Here is a 23751-nt window from a genome sequence, read left to right on the forward strand (position 1 = left end):
ATTACACGGACAATATGCACATGTTTGTGGCGGTAATAGTATATGTTTTACGAGTGCTCTATAGTGTCAATACTTCAGCATGACCTTGTGCGCATGCGCGCGCGCGTGCGTGCGTGCGTGTGTGTGTGTGTGTGTTTAAATATAGGCACAGTATCATTAAAGCTTGGGTGTTTTAAGATTTAAGCATCTATATCAAAAAGTGTGATATATACTATTATTTATTATATATTTTCAGTGTTCTTCAGTGTTCAAAAGAATCTAGGTACTTCATTTTGTTTTGTTAGGTCAGCTCAATAATGGTTTATAGAATATTTTAGAAGTTCCTGGAAGATAGATATCTCTGTGTAATATCTTCACAGCACACAGTTACAACTGCGGGGGTGATTTCAGCTGCACTTAAAAACAACAAAGTTTTTTTTTTTTTTTTTTTTTTTTTAAAGAAACACAGTCTCAAATGTCACCGATTGTGGGACTGTCACCCGCCGTAGCATTCTTTCAGATGGTTTTCCAGTCACTGTTTCTGCTCTTGTTGGACAACTATTCAGGCAAAAGCCATAGTTCCCTGGTTAGAAAGACTGTTTCTATATAATGCAAAACAGTTGGAAATAAAAAAATAAACAGCTGAATTATTTTCCCATGGATTAATTTAATAATCAAACATACTCCACATTTTGAGAATTTGTTTTTAGTAAAAACAATTCCAATCAAGCAAACTGGATTTTCTTCTCTAATAACATTATATGGAAACAGAATCAATCATTCCACAAATGAGGCTCACACACTGTCCTCTGTGCTTGCTAGTGGCTCTTGGCAGGCGTTTCATCCTTGCTATGTCTCTTTTTATGAAGATATATACGTACTTTCTAATGATATTCATGTGTGGTGGAGCTGGATGGTGGAAGAGTAAGTTGGAAGGCGAATATAGTAGGAAGTCTCAAGAACATGATTTTAGGTTTTTTATTTTATTTTAGTCATTATTTTGTGAATAATTTTAACATGCAAGTATTTGTTGTAGGGGTGGGGTGGTGATGATGATGGTGAATAAATCTTTAATTTTGTCAATATTGGCTTTAAGATATCACCTGAGACTAAATTATTGGTAAGGAAATAATTTATTCTAGGGTTCGTGGACTAATGAAGTGCTAGTTCCCGAAGATCTGATTCACAGTGTAATTGTGCAATTTAAATAATGAGCTGCGGTCTTAAGGAGGGTAACATTATTTGTTCCTCCATGTAGGATTATATTTCCCACATCATCAATGTCAGGTTTGGTCATGTGATATTTGCTTTGCCTGTACCTTATGTGAAGGAGCTGTGCATGCCAGCGCCTTTAGAAGCTTTGAGAGTGAACACAGGGCTCTGGTGTGTTTCTTTTTTTATATGTACATCTTTTCTGTCATGTCTCACGTCCTGAGGCCGCCGTGTCCAAAATATGCATGATTCTGTCAGCGATCCTGAAATTAAGAGGACATAAAGCCATGCCTTTGCTGACCCAAAATGGAATCTATATGGGTAGAAAGTCATGTTTATTGTTGGAAGCCACTGAGATTTGCAGTTGTTTGTTGCTACAAACAAAACAAAACAAAACAAAACAAAAACTTAGTTGAAGCTGGTATGGTCCTTAAAAACCCAAATATTAAAATAGATGACATTGCTCCAATACAAGAACAACCTCTAATGAAAACAATATGCAGATTTTTCAAAGAACTGAAAATGGAACTAGTATTTTATCCAGCAATCTTATTCCTGAATATCTACCTAAAGGAGGAAAAAATCGTTATATCAAAAAGATACCTGCCCCTGTATGTTTATTACAGCACTATTCACAATAGCAGCCATATAGAATCAACTTCAATGGATTGTGCCCATCAGTGGAGGAGTGGATTAAAAATATGATCTATTTGCACAACGGAATACTATTCACCTACAAACATGAATGAAATCATGCCTTTTGCAACAACATAGATGAAGCTGGAGGCCATTTTTTTAACAGAAAGCACTCAGACACAGGAAGACAAATACCACATATTCTCACTTACAAGATGGAGATAAATAATGTGTGCACATGGAGATAGTGGAATGACAGACAATGACGACTCAGAAAGGTGGGGAGGAAGGAGGGTAAATGATAAGAAATTACTTCAAGGGTAAAATGTCCATTATTCTGGTGAAGGATATACTGAAAGTCCTGACTTCACCACTGTGCAATATATCCATGTACCAAAATTACACTTGCACCCCATATATTTGTTCAAATAAAAAAAGAAATACCTTTATAAAATAAAAAGTAGGTGGTAAGAAAATATATTGAAGTCTAGAATGATGGAATCTAACATTTGATACATTAGTTTCCTGTAATACACTGGAAAGCCAGTAATTTACAGAATGAGCTTGTGATTTTTAGGTGAAAACATATGAACTAATATTACTCGTTTGCTATTGGTGCATTTTGCAAATGCTTAAAAAAAAGTGAACTCAGAAAAGAATTATCAAGTTTTCAAAGAGGTATATAAGGTAATATAGAAATTTAAGTAGTTCTGTGACTTCCTGATTATGAGTTGTAAGACCACCTGATTTCCATTTCAAAAAGTAAAATATGTAAATTAGGATGCTTTTGAACAATAAATGCCTACTAAAATTGAGCTTTGTTGCAAGGACCAAATCATCAAACCTAATGCTAAAGCTCTGAATCTATTAGTTTCCTGTAAATTATTTATGCTGAACAAAAATAGTCTAGGGATAAGAGAATAAGATTGTGACTCTACCAGAACATCTTATAATTCAAGGTAACTGTAAGTAGCTCAAAGATAGAGAAATGTTTCTAAAAGTATTACTGATGTGAATATTGACCTATGAAATTTATTGGAATCAAATAGGAAAAAAAATTACTAAGTCATTAATGGATATTATACTGGTAAGTGAGCTTCTAGTCTAGGCTGAAATAGACTAATTTCTCAAGATTAACATAATCCTTTGTTCCTCCAAACTTCCATGAGAATGAAGCCAGCTGAGCATGCTCTCAACTCCCTGTGAGAGAATATTCTCCAATGGCAAATTCAGATATGGCCACAGTATCTAATAAAACTAGCAGGACCTTGTAGAGAGTAGAGCTAAGGAACATAGAAACTATAGACCAGGCAGCTATTCTCAGGGAGCAGAACCCAGACCAAATACAGGAATATTTTCCATGGCCATTATAGGTACCCTTGCAACATCTACCAAGTAGATTCCATAAATGTTTTCTATTTCCACTTTTTATGTGGAAGCATTTATAGAAATTTTTCTGTCCTAGTTTCACTATAGTATATTGGGCAAGCATGTGTGTATGTTGGGGGGGCGGGGTGGTACTTGCTTTATTTAGTACATAGATCTCTAGAGCAAGAACAGACATGTATACTGAGATTCGATGTGGAGATAATCACGAGGTTTTTTTTTGGTGTATTCTAAATTTATTTGAAGGGAAAAAATAGCCTGTTGAATCTTTCTATAAGTGATTACATTTTAAAAATATTTGTAGGCATTCCAGAGAACTATAGGGTCATTGAACTTTGAGGCTCATGCCGTGTTTGGAACGTTGCTTGGGTACCTTGGTGAGGGAGTAAAAAATTTCAAGTGAAGAAGGGAGAAACACAGTTTGTGACCAAGTGAGTGGCCTACATTATGCTGTATGTGAATGAGAGAGAGAGAGAGAGAGAGAGAGAGTGTCTGTGAGAAAGAGAAAGAGAGAAAGAGAAAAAATAAATTTGCTGTTCTTTGCTGTGGGAGGAATACATTTCCCAAGCATGAATGGAGGCATGGTCCAATAACTTGTTTGGCAAATGGAATGCGTGCCGCTTTCCAAAAGAATTTAGGAATCGTAGTATCACAGGGAGAAGTAACTGGGTATATTTCACATTTGAAGTCTAGAGATAGGTGTGTTGAAATATATGTTTAACACACAAAACCTTATAATTTTCTGTACCTCTAATCAAATCAATTGATGACCATAGAAGACTGACCCAAAGCACCATGAACTCACTTGCGTATTTTAATGTGTATTATTTGATTGCAGTTGTAAGGTAACCAGTTTTTCTCTGATTAAAAGTCACCACTGTTTCGGATAGTTGGGAAAAAAAATCTTAATCATGAAAATAAAATTTTACTTTAAATAGCTATCAGCATCTCCTCAATTTGATTTCTCCTTGAAAAGAAAATTGTCAGTTTTATTGCTGAACTTTTCAATTTAATAGTAGCAAATTCTTCAGCTTGCAATTAGTGTTTAACTGGAACCGTTAAATAGGAAGTTTTCAACTGCCACAGGTCAACATATTTTAAATAAATGAAAATAAGATAATTGTCCTCTGTACTGTAGAGAGACTAGAATAGTATGTACTTGGGCCATAGGAAAAAATCTGGGATCTAATTAAATAAACAAAGAATTTCTTTTTTGGATGAGTTGCTTATTTTAAGCAAATTTACAAAAGTATCTAATATATTTGTTAGAAGGTGAACATTCATCCTTCATCATTTTACTAAAGTTCTTTGAATACATATTACATTATATAATGGCAATTTTTTAAATTTAAATTTTTATTTTTATTTTTGAGACGGAGTCTCCCTCTGTCACCCAGGCTGGAGTGCAGTGGTGTGATCTTGGCTCACTGCAAGCTCTGCCACCTGTGTTCACGCCATTTTCCTGCCTCAGCCTCTCGAGTTGCTGAGACTACAGGTGCCCACCACCATGTCTGGCTAAATTTTTGTTTTTTTGTTTTTTTGTTTTTTTGTTTTTTTGTTTTTTTTTTTTAGTAGAGACGGGGTTTTACCATCTTAGCCAGGATGGTCCGATCTCCTGACCTTGTGATCCACCCGCCTCAGCCTTCCAAAGTGCTGGGATTACAGGTGTGAGCCACCGTACCCGGCCAATTTAATTGTTATTTCATTACCATAGCACAGGTTCATGTATACATCCACATTAAAATATCAAAATAACCGACCACTTTAATAAATGTGATGCAAAACATCAGCCTGATAAAAAGTATAATAATGCAGTAAGCAAAACTTTTAGAAAAAGGAACCTAAACTGAAATCACAAGGTTAAGTCTCTAGTATCTAAGAGGCAATGAGTGCAACATAAGCAATTACAATGACACTTGACTCTCTACACTACAGAACTAGTGTCAGGAAGGCTAAAGGACAGATGAGATAAAGTTTTCCTAAGAATATTATACATTTTATTAGGAAATATCATGCAAAAATAGATAAAGGGGAAAAATCAAGTCAACTATCACCCTGCCATGGTAACATATTACCTTAGTGTGTGGACTTCCAATGCCTAGGTAATCTTACACACAATTGTAGTCACTGTTGCAAATAATATTACATTTTGCTTTATGAATCACTATGACCAGTTTTTATATTGTTTTGTAGTATTCATAGCTGGCATTTCAAGAAATGTAATATGTATTTCCTTGGGTGTAAATTTATTTAATCAGTCAGTCTTCTCTCGATGAAGGTCATTGGATTTTTTCCCAATATAACCCTGCCATAACTTATTTTATGTACATACCTTATTTTCTACATCGGGAAAAAGTTTTCTAAGCGGAATTTCTTAGCTAAATGATATAAATATATATGGCTCTTAACATTTACAGTACGTATTAGCAATTTTCTTTGGTTCTCAATGATAGGTCAAATTGTGGAAATATTGACTGTATCTAATGGAGAATATTAACTGCATCTTAACTAATATGAAAGTAAAGTAAACCTCAAAAGATTTATTTATAAAATTAAAAAGGGTTTAATCTCTCAACTTTGTGTTATTAATAAGATGTACTTTTAGTTCCAGTTTCTTTTTTAATTATTTATTTATTTACTTATTTGTTTATTTTTGAGACATGGTCTCATTTTGTCACCCAAGCTGGAGTGCAGTGGAGTGATCTTGGCTCACTGAGCCTCAACCTCCCAGGCTCAAGCAATCCTCCCACCTCAGCCCCACAAATAGCTGCGATTATAGGTGCATGCCACCATGCCTGGCTAATTTTTTTTTGTTTTTGTATTTTTCTGCGGAGATGGGGTTTCTCCATGTTGCCCAGGCTGGTCTTGAACTCCTGAGCTCAAGTGAGCCACCAGCCTCGAGCTTCCCAAAGTGCTGGGATTACAGGTGTGAACCATCTTGCCAGGCCAGTTTCTTTCTTTTGTGGAGCTCTTTTTAAAAATTTTAACTTTTAGGAATTGTAATTACATTTATTGTATTTATTTATTTTTTTTAAACTGTGATAAGCCAACATTTTTCTATGCATGTTATTTTTTTATTTATTAATTTATTATTATTATACTTCATGGATGAAATTGGAAATTACATTTATTTTTAAATCTCTTCCTACCTTTAATTTTTGTATTTTAACTTTATAAATAAAAATTATATATATTTAATATGTATAATGTGATGATTTCACATGAATAGCAAACTAATTACCAGTCAAATGAATTAGCATACACTTCTCCACAGTTACATTTATTTTCATAATGAAAACACCTAAGATCTACTCTAAGCAAATTTATGGTATACAACACAGTGTTCTTAACTGTAGTTGCCATGCTGTACTTTCAACCTTTAGAACGTATTCATCCACATAAATGAAACTTTGACCAACATCTCTTCATTCCTTCCCTGCCCCCTGCCCCGGGTAACCACCTGTCTACTCGCTGCTTCTATGAATTTGACATTTTCAGATTCTACATATGAACAGGATCACACTGCATTAGTCTTTCTGTATCTGGCTTATTTCACTTAGCATAATATCCTCTAGGTTATTCCATTTTGTCACAAATGGCAGAATTTCCTTCTTTTTAAGGCTAAATATTTCTGTGTGTGTGTGTGTGTGTGTGTATCTCATAACTTATCCGTTTCTGTGTATGTGTATCTCACAATTTATGCCTTTCTGTGTGTGACTGTATCTCACAATTTCTCCATTTATCCAACAATGGACACTTAGGTTGTTTTCTTATCTTCGCCGTTGTGAACATGTTGCAATGAACATGGAGTGCAGGTATCTCTTTCAGATACTGATTTCATTTCACATACACACACTTGCGTATATACACAATGTGTGTATACACATATGCCCATATATACATGCACCTATATGTATAGTATGCATAAATTGCAGGATCTATGGTAGATCTATTTTTTAATTTAAATTTTTTGGGGAACCTCATACTGTTCTCCATAATGGATATACCAATTTAGAGTCTCACCAATAGTACAAAAGAGTTTTCTTTTCTCTACATCTTCGCCAGCACTTGTTATTTTCTGACGTTTTGATAAAAGCCATGTTGAAAAGTGTGAGGTCATGTATCACTGTGATTACAATTTGCCTTTCTCCGATGATTAGTGATGTTGAGCACCTTTTCAAATACCTCCTGACTGTTTATATTAGTTAGATGTCTATTCACATATTCTGCCCATGTTTTAACCAAGTTATTTTTGGATATTTTTGCTATTCAGCTGTATGAATTTTAAAATAAATTTTAATATGAACCCTTTATAAGTTATATGGCTTGAAAAATTTTTATTTGTATCTTTAGTTTGCCTTTTCATTTTTTTTTCTGTATAGAAGCTTTTTAGTTTTATGCAGTTCCAATTCGTTTATTTTTGATTTTGTTCCCTGTGCTTTGGGTATCATATTCAAAAATTTATTACCAAGAATAATGTCAAGGAAATTTTCCCCTAGGTTTTCTTCTAGGAGTTTACAATTTCAGATCTCATTTCAAGTCTAATCCATTCTGAGGTTATTTTTATGTATGGTGCAAGATATGGATATCCAGCTTTCCCAACACTACTTGTTGAAGGAACTGTCATTTCCTCACTGTATATTTTTGGTGCTCTTGTCAAAAATTAGATGACCATATATTGATGGGTTTATTTCTGGTTTCTCTATTCCATTCATATATGTGTTCATTTTTATGCTGATGCCATATTGTTTTGTTTACTATCAGTTTTTAATAAGAAATCAGGAAGTTTGATGCCTCCAAATTTCTTCTTTTTAAGACTACTTTGAGATCTTTTATGGTTCCAAACATATTTTGAGCATTTTTTTCTATTTCTGTGAAAAATATCATTGGAATTTTCATAGGTATTGTATTGAATCTGCAGATAGCTTTGGGCAGTATGGATATTTAAACAATATTCCTCCATTTCATGAACATGAGCTATCTTTCTATTTAATTGTCTCTTCTTCAATTTCTTTTATCAATGTCATAGTTTTCCAAGTCCAAGTCTTTCATCTTTTTGGTTAAATTTATTCCTAAGTATTTTATTGTTTTTGAATATGGGATTATAATTTTCTTATTGTTAGTGGGATTGTTTTTTACTTAATTTCTTTTTCAGATAGTTTATTTTTGGTGCTAGAAACACAACTGTTTTTTGCAGGTTGATTTTTGTATCCAGAAACTTTACTGAATTCATTCATTAGTTTCAACAAGTTTTTGGTGGTGTCTGTAGAGATTTTTACATATTGCATCATGTCATCTAAAAACAGAGATACACTTACTTCTTTTCCAATTTAGACAGCTTTCATTTCTTTCTCTTGCCTCAATTGCTTTTGCTAAAACTTCTAGTGCTAAGAACAGAAATGACAAGAGTGAGAATCCTTGTATTATAACAGATCTTGGAAGAAATTTTTTGAGTTTTCACTATTTATCATGAGGTTTTTCATAAATGGCCCTTATTGTGCTTGGGCAAGTTTCTTCTGCACCTATTTTATTTAGACTTATTATCATAAACAGGTGTTGAACTTCGTCAAAGGCATTTTCTGCATCTATCGAAATCATATATTTTTTACCTTTCATTCTGTTAATGTGGTATATCACATGGATTAATTCGTGTGTTGAAATTTTTTCCCCTGGTGCAAAGTTTGTACTTACCCTTGACTTGCTTTCTCTGTGTAGTTTTTAGTAAAAATATATGCTTCTATAAATAAGAGGGTGTTCAAAATATCTAGTGAATTACTTTGTGTTAAAAGATACATAAATGGGTTTAACTAGCTCCTAGCTGCTAGACGCTTATAATTCACAAAACTGCATAGGATGAGATTTAGCATCTTTTATAATAATTAAAATAAAAGTTCTGTTTTGAGTAAGAGGAAGAAGAATCACCTAACTTCAAGATGCATTCATGCTTTAAGAAATCCATTGTCATCTTCATTGAACTAAGATTTATTGAGCTAGGTGCACTGTACTGTTCTGGTGGAAGAATATGGCGATAAATATTCTTGACGTAAGGGTTAAAGTCGAATACAATGATATTAAAATCTGGCTGAACTATAGTATCATTTTGGAAGATTAAAAAATAGTAATAGTCAAGTGCCACCTCCAGAAAATTTGGTGCAGTTGCTATGGGTGGGGCTTGTGCATGGGTGCTTTTAAATAGCGCCAGGAATGATTCTATTAGGTTGGTGTAAAAGTATTTGCGGTTTTTGCTATTACTTTCAATGGCAAAAACCACAATTACTTTTGCACCAACCTGATAATATCTAGCCAAATGTCAGAACTGACAGTCTAATGAAAGAGGTTGTCACAGTCAAAATGCCAATTAGTAACTGTGGTATCCTTTAAATGCACATATTTGTGGCAAGAGATTGTACCAGTAAAATAAAATGACTTGCTACCAAAAAGAGGTTCTTATCATGGTTTATATGTGTTAACATTGTTATATGCAAAATTAATTAGTGTAATACATCTTCTAGATTTGAGATCAATTCAAACAATGAAAAATAAACATGGGAAACATAAGATACAAGATAGTATTGAGGTTCTTCAGTTCTCACTTAAAATGTTAGTGTTTTGCTAAACGCGTTATTGGTATGGCTTTACACTTAGCAATTATCACCTTACAGTTATAGCTTAGCTAATTCTGGCTTCACATTTTAATGTCTTTTGGTGTCACAAAGGTGAATTTTTTCAAAACTCTGATATCATCATCACAATGATGAATGTGAGAGACGTTTTGCTTAAACTGACAGAACGTTAATTATCTAAGTTAATATCCGGTTTTTAAACAGTTCTTTATTTGGAAGGACACAGCATCCTTTTCTAGCACTAAATCTATTTCTCTTAAATCTCATTAATTTGCACCCTGCTGATTTTAAGATTATGAGAATAGTGATAGACTAAAATTCACTTTTATCTATGAAAAATATGTAGTGTTTTAGATAAGATTAAAAAGAAATCATAAAGAAGCCATCTGCAGGTTCACATGGGGACACAGACAGTGACAGTTTCTAATGAGATCACCACACACCCAGGAACCGAATTGATTTGTAAAAACCAGCCGGTTCATGTAATATTTATTACTTCATAACCTCTATATTAGGTGTTGGAATATGCATGATTTCTTCCAAAGGAGAGCTTTTTAACGTTGTGAGAGGTATTCAATCCTGAGTATATACAGTTGAATGTAACAAATGGCAAGATGGCGTTATCACAGGATGCAGCAGAAACAATTTGTTGTGTTTCTTTTCCTTTAAATGCTCAAGGGCTATTTGGGAATATTCCTTTTAATTATTTATTGTCTAACACCCCAACTGGAGTAAATGGGCAAGGACGGTAGCAGCCTGTGCCTCTAGCACTGCCAGCTCTGTCGTGCTGCCCGAAATGAAGACATCATAGACAAAAGTGAACACATGTCCAGCAACCCAGTTGCCATTTATTTTTAATCTAACAATTCCAATAATTTCAGTCTCCCTTGTGTGGCTGATTTGTACGTTATTGCTTCCTGCCATTCTTTACCTTGCTCTTGTTCTTTACTTTACCAACCACCTCCATGGTCTAGCAGTTCTGCTCCTCTTCATAACTTGATTGAAAACCCAGACCCATCAGGCAAGGCTTATTCGCAGCTAAAACTTTTCTGAGTTGTGTATGAGTAGAAAATGTCCTGAGTAAAATAAAGATGTTTTAAGGACAGGTTATATGGAAAGACTTAGACCATGGTCTTTTGTTAGCTTCGTCTCCCCTGTAACTCTAGGCAGCATTTATTAGACCCATTATCCTTTAACCTATATATATATATAAAAATATATATATATATATATATAAAATACACACACACACACATGCATGCACACACACACACACACATATATATGGGCCATATATATATGTGTGTGTATTAGTTATATATAAATATATATATACACACAATATACATTTTTTCTTTTGAATAATGTCAGATAATTTGTTACTTCTCATTCAGTTGTATTATTGTTCATTAATTTATGAATAGGTATAAAAATTATGGAAGTTACATAGATCTCATTATATTAGAAAAAATTTGCAACTACTCAGCAAAGAGCAATATATTTTTTTTCCTTCTTTTTTACCTCCTTTTTAGTGCTCTTGGTGACCAGGGTTGAATTAATCTTGGCACAGTATCAAGTTACTTCTTGGCACATTCATTGTTCCATGCAAATACATTCTTTTTATGTACTTATGTATTCCCTTTTATCCTCATGCCCCACTCCCATTACCTTCTGTCTATGTGCAGCCGTTTAAAGGCAGTTTTTGTGTATCTATTTGTACAGACATGTTTTTGCACAATATGTCCTTTGTTTTGTGTGTATGTATTTTAATTTATGTTTACCCTGTTGCTGGCCCCATATTGCAGGGAAATTTTCACCCAGATTCATAAGGGGGAAAGGTACAGGGTCTTTGTTTCACTGTTGTCTTTGAGGGTGAGAGATGGCGGGCTCTCCTGTGTAGTAGATTACATCGACAATCGCAATGCCAAGGATCCTAAAATCCGTGCTTAGTTAAAAAAAAGATAGAAAAGCAGGAGATATTTTTAAAATAATGTCTTTCTGATCCATGACTGCAATTGAATAATGTTAGACAAGGCAAATGAAAAATATAAATTCAGTCTAGCTTTTGAAATTGTGCACAAGGTATCATACACTGAGCAACATACAGAAATGGAATCAGATTTGGAGGTCAACTCTGACAAATGCATTTCCTAGTTATGTGATCTTGGGCTCATCATTTAGCTTCAGTGGACTACACTTTTCTCATCTGTAAAGTGAATAATGATCTGTAAGATTACATAATTTTAACTACTGAAATGTGTGCAGTTGAGGTAATGAAACGTTTAATAAGGTAACTAAAAAAACAGTATCTCTTAAAATATAAAAAATTACACATAATTGATCTAACTAGGATTTGGGTGGAATGTTCAGCATTTTATTAATATACAGTGTTTAGTAACCTTATATTATGTAGCAGTATTTAATATTTCAGAATTTAACAAATAATAATGTAATAATATAATATTTAATCTTTATTATAATCATATAAATGCTGAGTGCTACTAGTATACTAATTTATTAATATAAATAATAATATAATTATGTTCTTATCACAGTTAAACCTTACCACAATCTTGAAATTAGGTACTGTAATTACAGGAATTTGAGGCATAAGTAAGTAAATGATATGACCATAGTTACAGCTGGGAGAGAAAGAGTTCTACCATACCATATTGTCAGTGTTGCAATATATATTAAAAACATATCCCCTATTTTTTATATATTATCATATTATTTACACCATGATAATAAAACTGATGATAAATTACTCTTATTTGAAAATTAACATTGAAAGAGAAAGCATTTTATTTAGCATATTTTCTTCCTATTTGGATTACCAAGCATAATTGGTAAAACAGTGGTGTTACAAATTCCTGATGAACCTTTTTAACACTCAGTGATTTTTTTTTCTGCTTTAATCAATTATCTTTATGCCAAAATCATAATGGATTTCAACAGCAACTATTTGAAATAATGTTCCACTTAGAAAAAATAGAGGACATTTTATTGTGTTTAGAGAAGTAAATATAATTATTTCTCTAAATTTTCCTGTACAAAAAAAGTAATAATGGGGAATACTCTTTGGAGGTATTAAAGTTATGTTCAAGGACAGACTTATATCTTTAGATTTAAATGTTTTCTAACTTTCAAAAATGAAATTACATTACTAGTTACACCAGTGATATTTGAAGTCTGTCCTTTTTGAAGGTTTGTCAGGCAAGTCATTTTGTTACAAGACATTTTGGTTACCTAAAGTAGAAAGTGAAATCATTTTTGGAGGCCCCTCTAAAACAAAAGTAATGATTACTTATATTTCAACACTCAGAGTTCTAAGGCTGTGAATTCTTAGATGAGCTATTTAATCTTATATTACAATAAAATGGAGAATTTTTGAAATTTAAAAAGATACATATGCTAGAGCTATAAGTATTTGTGCAGCTCTCCTATAGTTGAAATATCATACAATAAAATATAAACCATACATAATTAGACATATTTAAAACTTTATAATTTGATGCATTTCACACTTAATGACTCTAAAGGTAAGACTATAATTTATGTATATATACATAAATAATTTATGTTAGCACAAATTATCAAGAAATATTCAAAAAGAAGTTCTGTCTTTCTTTTATGTGGGATAAAAGTGAGTAAATAGCTTTCTTGATTAAAGATGAATAAATATACCTGAATTTGTTCTTTAAAAATATATACGAATTGGGCTAATTATGTTTGAATAAAGATTAACAGAATAATGATTACAAGAATGTAATGCATGTTCTCTACAGTAGAAATGTCTAAGTATTTGTTTTTTCCCACCATCACTAATTGATAATTTTAAGAAAGTTCAATTAATATTTTTGAAATATTGTGTAAACATTATATAGTTCTTATATAGGTTTATGTCAGTATTTTAAAATATAATATATTATATAATATATTATATTATATGGTCTATTAATGCTACCGTCTTCCACTGTCATTGATCTACTTCCATATCTATTTTCATTCCTTATGCATTGTAAATATCGTAGCTTTAATATTATAATCACTTCATTGCATATTCCTCCATGTCTGGCCCCCATACCCTCTGTAGATACTTGTAAAGCTCCATCTCTGGTTAAGTGCAGTCCTTGGCTTCAGCTGCAGCTGCAGGTGGCAATAGGAAAACGAGCACCGTGGTGGCAGGACTTGCTTCCATTCACCACCCTCATTTCAAGTGGCTTCTTAGTGCCCCGGCATTAACTCTTCTAAATTATTTCACTACTTCTTACCCCAAACCCGTAATCTCCCCTCATCCCTCCACACTCTCAGCTGTTAATATTTTTCTGATTTTACTGAGAAATAAAAAAATTTTAAAAAGCAGAACACAGAGTACAGAATATTCATCACACACTCCCATCATCGGGACTACTAAACTACATGGAACAATTTGAACCCTTATGTTTTGCCTACATTACTGATAAAATATAAGAAATTTCTGATTTTCTATTTGGGTTTGCCTGTCCACATGGGCAGAGTCCTATCCACTTTTACTAAAATAAATATATATATATATATATTTATATTTATATTTTTTGGAGTCTCGCTCTGTTGCCCAGGCTGGAGTGCAGTGGCGCAATCTTGGCTCACTGAAAGCTCCGCCCCCTAGGTTCACGCCATTCTCCTGCCTCAGCCTCCCAGGTAGCTGGGACTACAGGCGCCCACCACCATGCCCGGCTAATTTTTTGTATTTTTAGTAGAGACGGGATTTCACTGTATTAGCCAAGATGGTCTCGATCTCCTGACCTTGTGATCCACCTGCCACGGCCTCCCAAAGTGCTGGGATTGCAAGCGTGAGCCACTGCGCCTGGCCCAGATATATATATTAAAAGAGCTGTACACATCAAGGAATTATGTGTAATTCACATAATTCACGCCTGTAATCCCAGCACTTTGGGAGGCCGAAGCAAGTGGATTACTTGAGCTCAGGAGGTTGAGACCAGCCTGGCCAACATGGTGAAACCCCATCTCTACAAAAATACAAAAAGTTAGCTTGGGATATTGGTGGGCACCTGTAACCCCAGCTACTTGGGAGGCTGAGGCAGGAGAATCGCTTGAACCTGGGAGGCAGAGGTTGCAGTGAGCCGAGATCGCGCCATTGCACTCCAGCCTTGATGACAAGAGCAAAACTCTGTCTTACAAAAAAAAAAATGTATATATATGTTTATATATATATATAATTAGTATTATATATTAAATATATGATATATAATTGGTATTATATATTAAATATATGATATATAATTGGTATTATATATTAAATATATGATATATAATTGGTATTATATATTAAATATATGATATATAATTGGTATTATATATTAAATATATGATATATAATTGGTATTATATATTAAATATATGATATATAATTGGTATTATATATTAAATATATAATTGGTATTATATATTAAATATATAATTGGTATTGTATATTAAATATATAATTGGTATTGTATATTAAATATATAATTGGTATTGTATATTAAATATATAATTGGTATTGTATATTAAATATATAATATATAATTAGTATTGTATATTAAATATATAATAATTAGTATTGTATATTAAATATATAATACATATGATTAAATATGATTATATATGATTAAATATATATTGCATATTATATGTAATTAAATATATGTAATATATATATAACTAAACATCTCCAGTGTTATAGCACTTAACATCAATATTTATACTACCAAACTGCATTTCCTTTTAAGTACTAAGTGGATAAATAAATATATTGTCTGTTTGCAGAATATGGGCTTCTTTGACACACGCACACACACACAAAATGCAAAAGGAGAAGTATAATTGCATTTCCATATTTAGGTATACAATAGAGAGAGTTGTCTTATATAAAGTAGAATAACTGGTGACCTACAGTGATGACAATTTTTCACCAAGTTTCCTGAGTGACAGAGAAGAGTGAACAAGCAGCCCAGAATATTCTGAATTGTAGTCCTCAGCTAATTCCTTATTGCTCATTTATATCATAATTCCTTGATGTGTACAGCTCTTTTTTTAAAAAAAAAAAACTAGAATTTCCTTTCTATTACATAAATTGTTCATGGTCATGTTAAGGTAAAATATTTTAAGATTTTAATTTATATTAGTTTATATTTCCTCAAATTTGGGGAAAATTGGAACTCCAAGTTTATGTGTGATGTTTATCTCACTATATAGAAGCATAAAGTTTCACATTCATCTCTCTACATAGAATGTGTTCACTTGATGGTCTAAGTATGGAGAATGAAACGAATATGTTGTAAAGAAAGAATAATTGCCCTGTTCAACCCCCAATACCACTCAGTAATTTTTTTATTTTATTTACCATTTTATTAATTTATATATGCATTTACAGACATGTATTATCTCTTTCATTCGTCACTATCCAGTTTTTTATCAACAGGTCAAATGTGTCAGAACTTGTCCCCTGTTAGCAGAAGAAATCTCCAAAAATATTTACAGGTGGTATTAGATGACTTGGACAGCAGCAATCCATGCTACCATCTTTTAAAGGACACTTTTTAATGTGGCATTCTAAGTACACAAAACCTACCTTCTGCATCAGGTTGGAGGATGTGTTTCCTCATTTATGTGTAAACTATATCCCATCAGGCATGTGTCAGACATGTGAGAATTTTTTTTACACAGCTTCAGGAGACGTTTAGCTAAATGACTGCTAAACTAACCATGTTATGAGCTCTTCCCAATACTCCACTGGGAAAACATTCTTTAAACAAGCAGTTCTCAACTCTGGAGGTCCCAGAGGATATTTTTGGAGGTTCATAAGGTCAAAACTACTTTAGTAACCACTTTAGGATGTTATTTGCCTTTTCATTCTATTGACTGTGTATTGATAGGTTAAAAAGGGCAGGTAAAATTGTTTAAAGTTGGTTCCAGGAACACAAATCACAGGCAATGATTATATTCAAAGAAGAAGGAAGCAAAGAAATATGTTGAAATATACAGTACTGAAAGACTGCTTACTATTTTCACTTCAGTTTCCATATTTATGGAATTGGGATTCTGTTTTAAGGCATGTGCTTTAAATATCAGTTATCTGTCTATTTTATCAGCACTGAGTTTCCTTTGACTTTTCAAAATATCACTGATTGTATAATTAGAAGTGATGTCTTGCAATTCAACCAAAAGTGAGCCAGCTTTATTCTGTTTATTATTTAGTGGAAAAAATTATTTTTTTCTTTATATTTCAATACTGCATATTAGGTACCTCACACTTCTTTGCTGTTATTCAAAATAGCCTAACAGTGATAACAACAAACCTAAATTGATCATAAACTTATTTTTTCCTTGAAAATATGTAACACAAAATATTTTTTAAAATTACTGTCCTATCTATCCTAATTATTTTTTTAAATTGCTGTACTATCTACAAACCTATCCTAATGTGCCAGTTCAAATCTTTTTTCTCTGATATTTAGCAGTTCACTTATTGATATAAATCCTGATTATTTCAGATAATAGTCATCAATATTATAAAGGAAATTAATCAAAGTGCCTTGGTGGAGAAACATCTGGAAAGATATGGCAATTGGCCCAGTTACAAAATAATGAAAATTATAGTAGAAACATGCAGGAAGATTAGAACTCAGAAGCTTAAATATACTTCAACAAATAATAAGTTGTCCATTTTTATTTTAGAAACATTTTTTGAAACCTTGCACTTTGGGAATCTTTTCTTGTTCTTTGAACTTCCACAAGAATATGGTCAATAATTATGTTTATAGGTTATGTATTCAAATGTTAGTATTTATTTTCTCATTAACAAATGAGTATGTTTGGTTTTTGTTTTTGTTTTTGGAGACAGTCTGTCACCCAGGCTGGAGTGCAGTGGCGTGATCTCGGCTCACTGCAACCTCCACTTCCCGGATTCAAGCAATTCTTCTGCCTCAGCCTCCTGCGTGGCTGGGACTACAGGTGTACACCACCACACCCGGATCATTTTTGTATTTTTAGTAGAGATGGGGTTTCAACATATTGGCCAGGTTGGTCTCGAACTCCTGACCTCATGATCCGCCTGCCTTGGCCTCCCAAAGTGCTGGGATTACAAGTGTGAGTCACCATGTCCTGCCCAGTATATGTTTCCTTGTAAGATTTTCTGTTTGAATTTAATTCCGTGAAATTAAGGTTTTGTTTCTTTTATTTTCTGTCCAAACAGAGAAATCCATATAAATGCATTCAGGTGCTCATCACCTAAAGGGCTTCATTAACAAAGAAGAGGTTGCATGTCAAATAATTTCTCCTATGTCCGTGTTTGTCATTTTAGAAATTGTAATCTGTCGTTTTAGAATTGGAAGGATATTTATATTGTAGAAGAAATCATATCATCGTGTTATATATTATTCTTCTGAGCATTGTAGTCCTTTTTAGAGACTTAGGGGTTCTCTTCTAAATTTAAAAATAATAATCAAATATAATGTGCTCCCTTTCCTTTGTGGGAAATTAAGCATTAGTCATTTGGTTTATAATCCAATCATAAAACTGTTACTTATTTTCTTTTTACATAATTTGTACATCTTTTTGTATTATTCCTTGTGTTCTCCTTACTTACAAGGCACCTTCCTGGAGACCTTTTTTTTTTTTTTTCCGTCTGCTTCTTTTCATGAATTTATTTTGATATAGCAGCATTTTTCCTTCAAATTTGGGGTATCTAATTTTTATCTGAATAATAGCTGGAGCCTTAATTTTAATCAATTAAACACAATTATTTACTGGCTTTAAATACTACGCTTGTTACTAATTTTTTTTTTCAAAACTTTTTTGGATGAAGATCTTGGGGCTCTTAATAAAACTGCTATTTCTTATGTTCTATGAAGGTTTCACTCCCCTTTGTGGAAGAAGATTTCTCTAGCTCACTAGTAGATTATCACCTGTGTAGGCAGCCGATGGTGTGGCAGGTGGTGTCTTAATATGATAACTGGGCTGAATTCCCAGAGTACAAAGCCATGCAAAAGAGTTACCAAATCATTTTATAATAAGCAAAATCAAGTAGGTTCATTCTGAATTCTCTTGTTCTTTAAATTCCTTTGAGAAAGTTTTATAATTTTGGTCACATTTAATCTTTGCATTTCTGTCACTGATATTTTTTACATTTTTTTTTCTTTTGGTTAAAATGGTAAGAAGGAATAACTGGATTTTTATATTAAGATTCAGTAATATTTGGAGATTAGGCCAGGTGTCTCATAGTATGTGATAACAGATTGAAACTTGGGACAAAAAATGTCAATTCCGTTTCTTTCATTGAGTTTTTTGATGCTGGATTTCATCCCAATGTCCAGACAAAGAGGCACATAGCCCAGTACTCTTAACAAGCTTCCTTCTGAAAGCAGACATCTGTTGTGCATTAATTGTGCAAAGATAAAATAGTGAATGATGGATCGTTATTTCCCTAGGAACTTTATTAGTGCTCTCTGCTATTTATATCCCCAAAGAGGCAAGTGGGAAATAAGCAGATCATGTGATGATCAGATACAAGTGCTGTTGTCATGAAAATTAATGTTATTTGACAATATTTTGTCTTCCTTTGGTGTTAGACAATAGTGTTATTCTCTGTACAAATAATTAGCATATTATTCAGGTTCATGCAACCCCAAGTGTATTTTAATTGTAATCCACATCAAAACCCTTGTGAGGTTCTGGTTATAAATAGCATGTCCTTAACATTTTATCACACATCTTGATGAGACTATTCTACAATTTAGAAAGAGATTCTCTATAGTTGTCTTTAATTTGGATAACATTGGATAAATGTCCCTTATCAAGGTGGCACACCATAAACACTTGAAATACTGCTACCGCAGGTGATCTCTGGGATGCTAAAGTGTTCTATCAGCTACAAATTTGCCACATGATATCATAGCTTTGATTCTGCAGTTGCTATAGTATTCTGAAAAAATGCTCAGTGTTAGTCCCTCAAGGCATCTATTAAGAAGCACCAGCTTTGTAGGATGTCAAGTGCTTCACTCTCACTGGTCGTGAAGCTGGTTTAATTTATTTAGCAGACAAGAGAAGAAAAAAAAAAAACCTCTGAGCTGCAATAAAGTGTTTACTAGAATGTTTTATATATACGTATCAATAATCATACAACAGTATCTAGATTAATACATTGTAAAGCAATGTCAATTCTTGTTAGATTTTTTAAGACATCTATGCCCAGTTATCAATTTTTAAAGATTTTAGAAGTTTATCATATAGAGATAAAACACTATAATGTTATAGATTCAAGTGACACAATTATTTAAGATGATATTCTTAAGAACCTTGGACTTACTGGATATATTCAATTAGCTTAATTCCTTTGTAGAAACCCAAGACTTAATCCTTCAGCTTAATATACAAAAATTATGGCAACTGAAAATGCGCGTCATACTTATTTTAAATTATTTTAACAGCTTTATTAAAATATAATTAATACACCATAAATTTTGCCCATTTTAAGAGTTCAGTGCAATTCAATAGTTATTAGTATCATCATCATGTTGTGTAACAATCACTACAATGTGATTTTAAAAGTGTCATCATCTCAAAAAGGGAAGCCTCTTCACATTAGCAGCCATTCCCATTTTCCTGTTGTCCTAGTTCTTGACAACTATGAATCTACTTTCCCTCTTTACAGAGTTTCCGATTTTGGACACTTCATATAAATGGGTTCATAGAATATGTGACCTTTTGTGACTGGCCTATTTTATTTAACATAATGTTTTCAAAGTTCATCATCTTGTAGCATGGATCAATGCTTCAGTCTTTGTATGGTTCATTCATCAGTTAATGGATATTTGGGTTGTTTACGTATTTTGGCATTATTTTTGTGTGGATGTATTTTTTTTTTCCCTTTGGATTGTGAAATCATATGGTAACTCTATGTTTAACTTTTAAGGAACTGTCAAACTATTTTTCAAAATGGTTCCATCATTTTACATTTTCACATGCAATGTTAGAGGATTTCAATTTCTTCACATTCTTACCAAAATTTATTAGAGTTCATCTTTTTTACTCTGACCATCCTCCTTTGGTGTGAAGTGGTATCATATTATGATTTTTATTTGAAATTTCCAAATGCTTAATGATGTTGAGTACATTTATATGTGCTAACTGGCCATTTGTATATTTTCTTTGTAAAAAATTTATTCACATCTTCTGCTTATTTCTAAATTGGTTTGTCTTTTTATAATTCAGTTGCGGTTTTTTAAATTATTATTTTGGATACATGTCCCTTCTCAGATATACAATTTGGAAATATTTTCTCTTATTTCTCTCCTTCTGCGGATTGGATTGTCTTTCCACTTTCTTGATAGAGTTATTTGAAGCTTACGACTTTTAAATAGTTTCTGATTAAGTCCAGTTTGTTTATTTTTTCTCTACTTTTGCTTGTGCTTTTGATGCTGTGTATGTTGCTCAAACCAAATGTCATAAAGATTTACTCTCATATATTCTTCTAAGGGTTTTATAGTTTTAGCTCTCACATTTGGGTCTATGATCTCTTCTGAGTTACCTTTGGGGAATGGTATAAAGTGTAGGTTCAACTTCATTATTTTCTTTGTCAATATCTAGATTCCAGAACAATTTGTTAAAAAGATTATGATTTCCTAATGACTCATGTCAAAAAGCAATTGACCATAAATGTAAGATTTTCTTTTTGAACTTTGGACATATATTCTATTGATCTATATGTCTATGCTTAAGCCAGTAAAACATTGTCTTGAGCACTATAGCTTTTCTGTTGAAAAGTACTGAAATTAACAAATGTGAGTTATCCAAATTTATTCTTCTTTTGTAAAATTGTTCTATACTATATATATATAATATTATAATATTATATATCATATTTTATATATATATGATATATATATATGATATATATATATATATATATAATAAGGACACCCCACTGTGGATGCTGTGCATGTGTATATATATATACACACACACAAATATATATATGCACATACATATTTATATGTATATGTACATATATATGGGAAATAATTGGTTTCCTTTTGGGAAATAATTGGTTCAAAATATTGAGAATATAGCTTTTTATCATTTCAGTCACTGTAATGGTCCACTTAGAGAAAACTATCTCCAGCCTGTTTGCGAAAAAGCCATACCCTTAAAATGGAAATCTCTCAAATCTGAACCTGTGTCATTCCATATAGAATTACTCAATTATACTAATTTATTTATAAGCAAGCGTTTTAGCTTTTGCTCTAAAGAATTTAATTCAAAAATTGAGTATTTCTGTGAGATATCCTCATATTCATTTCATTAACTCTATACATACAACAATTGCATTACTAGTATACCATATTAGAAACATTATTGTTTATAGATCTCAAAGTTCAATAAATGATTTTAGCAATTCATTTATCCAACATTAGCTTGTATAATATTTCTTAAATATTTTAACAATCATCCAGTAGGCAAGAATGCTACTTAATTTAAATGGAAGTTACTTGGGAAATATTTAGTAAGCAGTTCCATGAAAATGTGAAAATCCTGTGAAATTCAGTGGTTTTTGTTGGGAAAAATGAAGGTTAGTAGGTACACTACCTAAGTAATTCTTGAAAATCAGAATCATCATCATGGGTTACAAAACTAGAGGACATTATAAGTTTTTGAATTCACAAAATTACAATAATCTAATAGTTTCCATATAGGCAGTAAAAAGATGTGATATTGGAAGACTTGGAATTGATTCTGACATTGAAATATATTTAGAATCATGTAACAAATGCTATATACATAGCAATTTTTTCAAAAGACAACTGCTTTCTACCTGAGATCACCAAGAAGTCTTAGTAAAATATCTTTATTGGTTTTACTGAGGTTTTTTTCCAGATGGAGAGTTCATTGTCATATAGTCCTTAATAAAGTGGACCAGAATATTTGACTTCCAATTATAAATATCTGGGCAAAATTTACTCTGTATTAATGATTCAAAACTGGCAAATTGCCATGGATGCTTATTTCTTGTAAAGGTTCTGCATTGCATGAGGTGCATTTGGGGAATTTGTGAACAGGAACTCAGCTGAATTTTTGCCATCATTCTTCATTACCCTAATCAAATTCCAAGCTGGATAGATTATAAGGACACCCCACTGTGGATGCCCTGGAGCAGAATTGGAGCAGATTGGCCAAAAACACTTGCCAGAATCCCCGATGCTCAACTTGTCACTTCAAGTTCCATGGCAGGAGTTGGTCCTGTTCTATTGCTAATGGAAAGATATATTAAAATTGGTTATCAACTGCTTCCATTGGGATTTAGATAAAGTTTTATATACCAATAAAAAGATGTAGAATGTACTTGCTGCAATCTGCAGCATCTAACAGGCTTTTGTAGCCATTTCTATGTGTTATATTTTATTTTTTTATGACAGAAATTACTATTTTCTAATAACTGTAATACCTTTTTAGCTGAAATCATTGTCCCCAAATTATGAAGATTTAGAATATAGCCGAATCCTTGTTACATTGTCAGTTTGATGTGATTCTAAGATGTGGTTTAAATGTGTTTTACTTGAGATCTAAATTTTTGGGAATCTACCCAGATTTTAGCAAGAAGACCTGGGGCCTTACCAGAGTAGCAATAGGAACAAAGGAATTATTCTGTACACAAAGTAAATATTGAATTAGATTCATGTGGCATACCTAAGCTTTAGGAAATTATTTATATAGAAATTTTCAAATTATCGCCTACTTGCTTGGCAATGACTTTTAACAACAGTGGAAGGGCATCTGTTGCTTTAGCCTATCCAGTATTCATTTGTTCTTTTTTAACAAGCAAACACTATTCCAGGCTCTTGAAATAACATGCGTGAATAAAATGAATACCCCT

At 32.5% G+C, this 23751-nt stretch overlaps 1 protein-coding gene across 18 annotated transcripts in view; it reads left to right on the plus strand.

Moving 5' to 3' along the window:
- Window positions 1-23751, plus strand: part of CCDC102B (coiled-coil domain containing 102B) — a 372905-nt gene that overhangs the window by 297467 nt on the left and 51687 nt on the right. The gene's annotated exons all lie outside the window — the stretch shown is intronic.

Source organism: Pongo pygmaeus, chromosome 17 (assembly GCF_028885625.2).
Source record: "Pongo pygmaeus isolate AG05252 chromosome 17, NHGRI_mPonPyg2-v2.0_pri, whole genome shotgun sequence".
Lineage (NCBI taxonomy): Eukaryota > Metazoa > Chordata > Mammalia > Primates > Hominidae > Pongo > Pongo pygmaeus.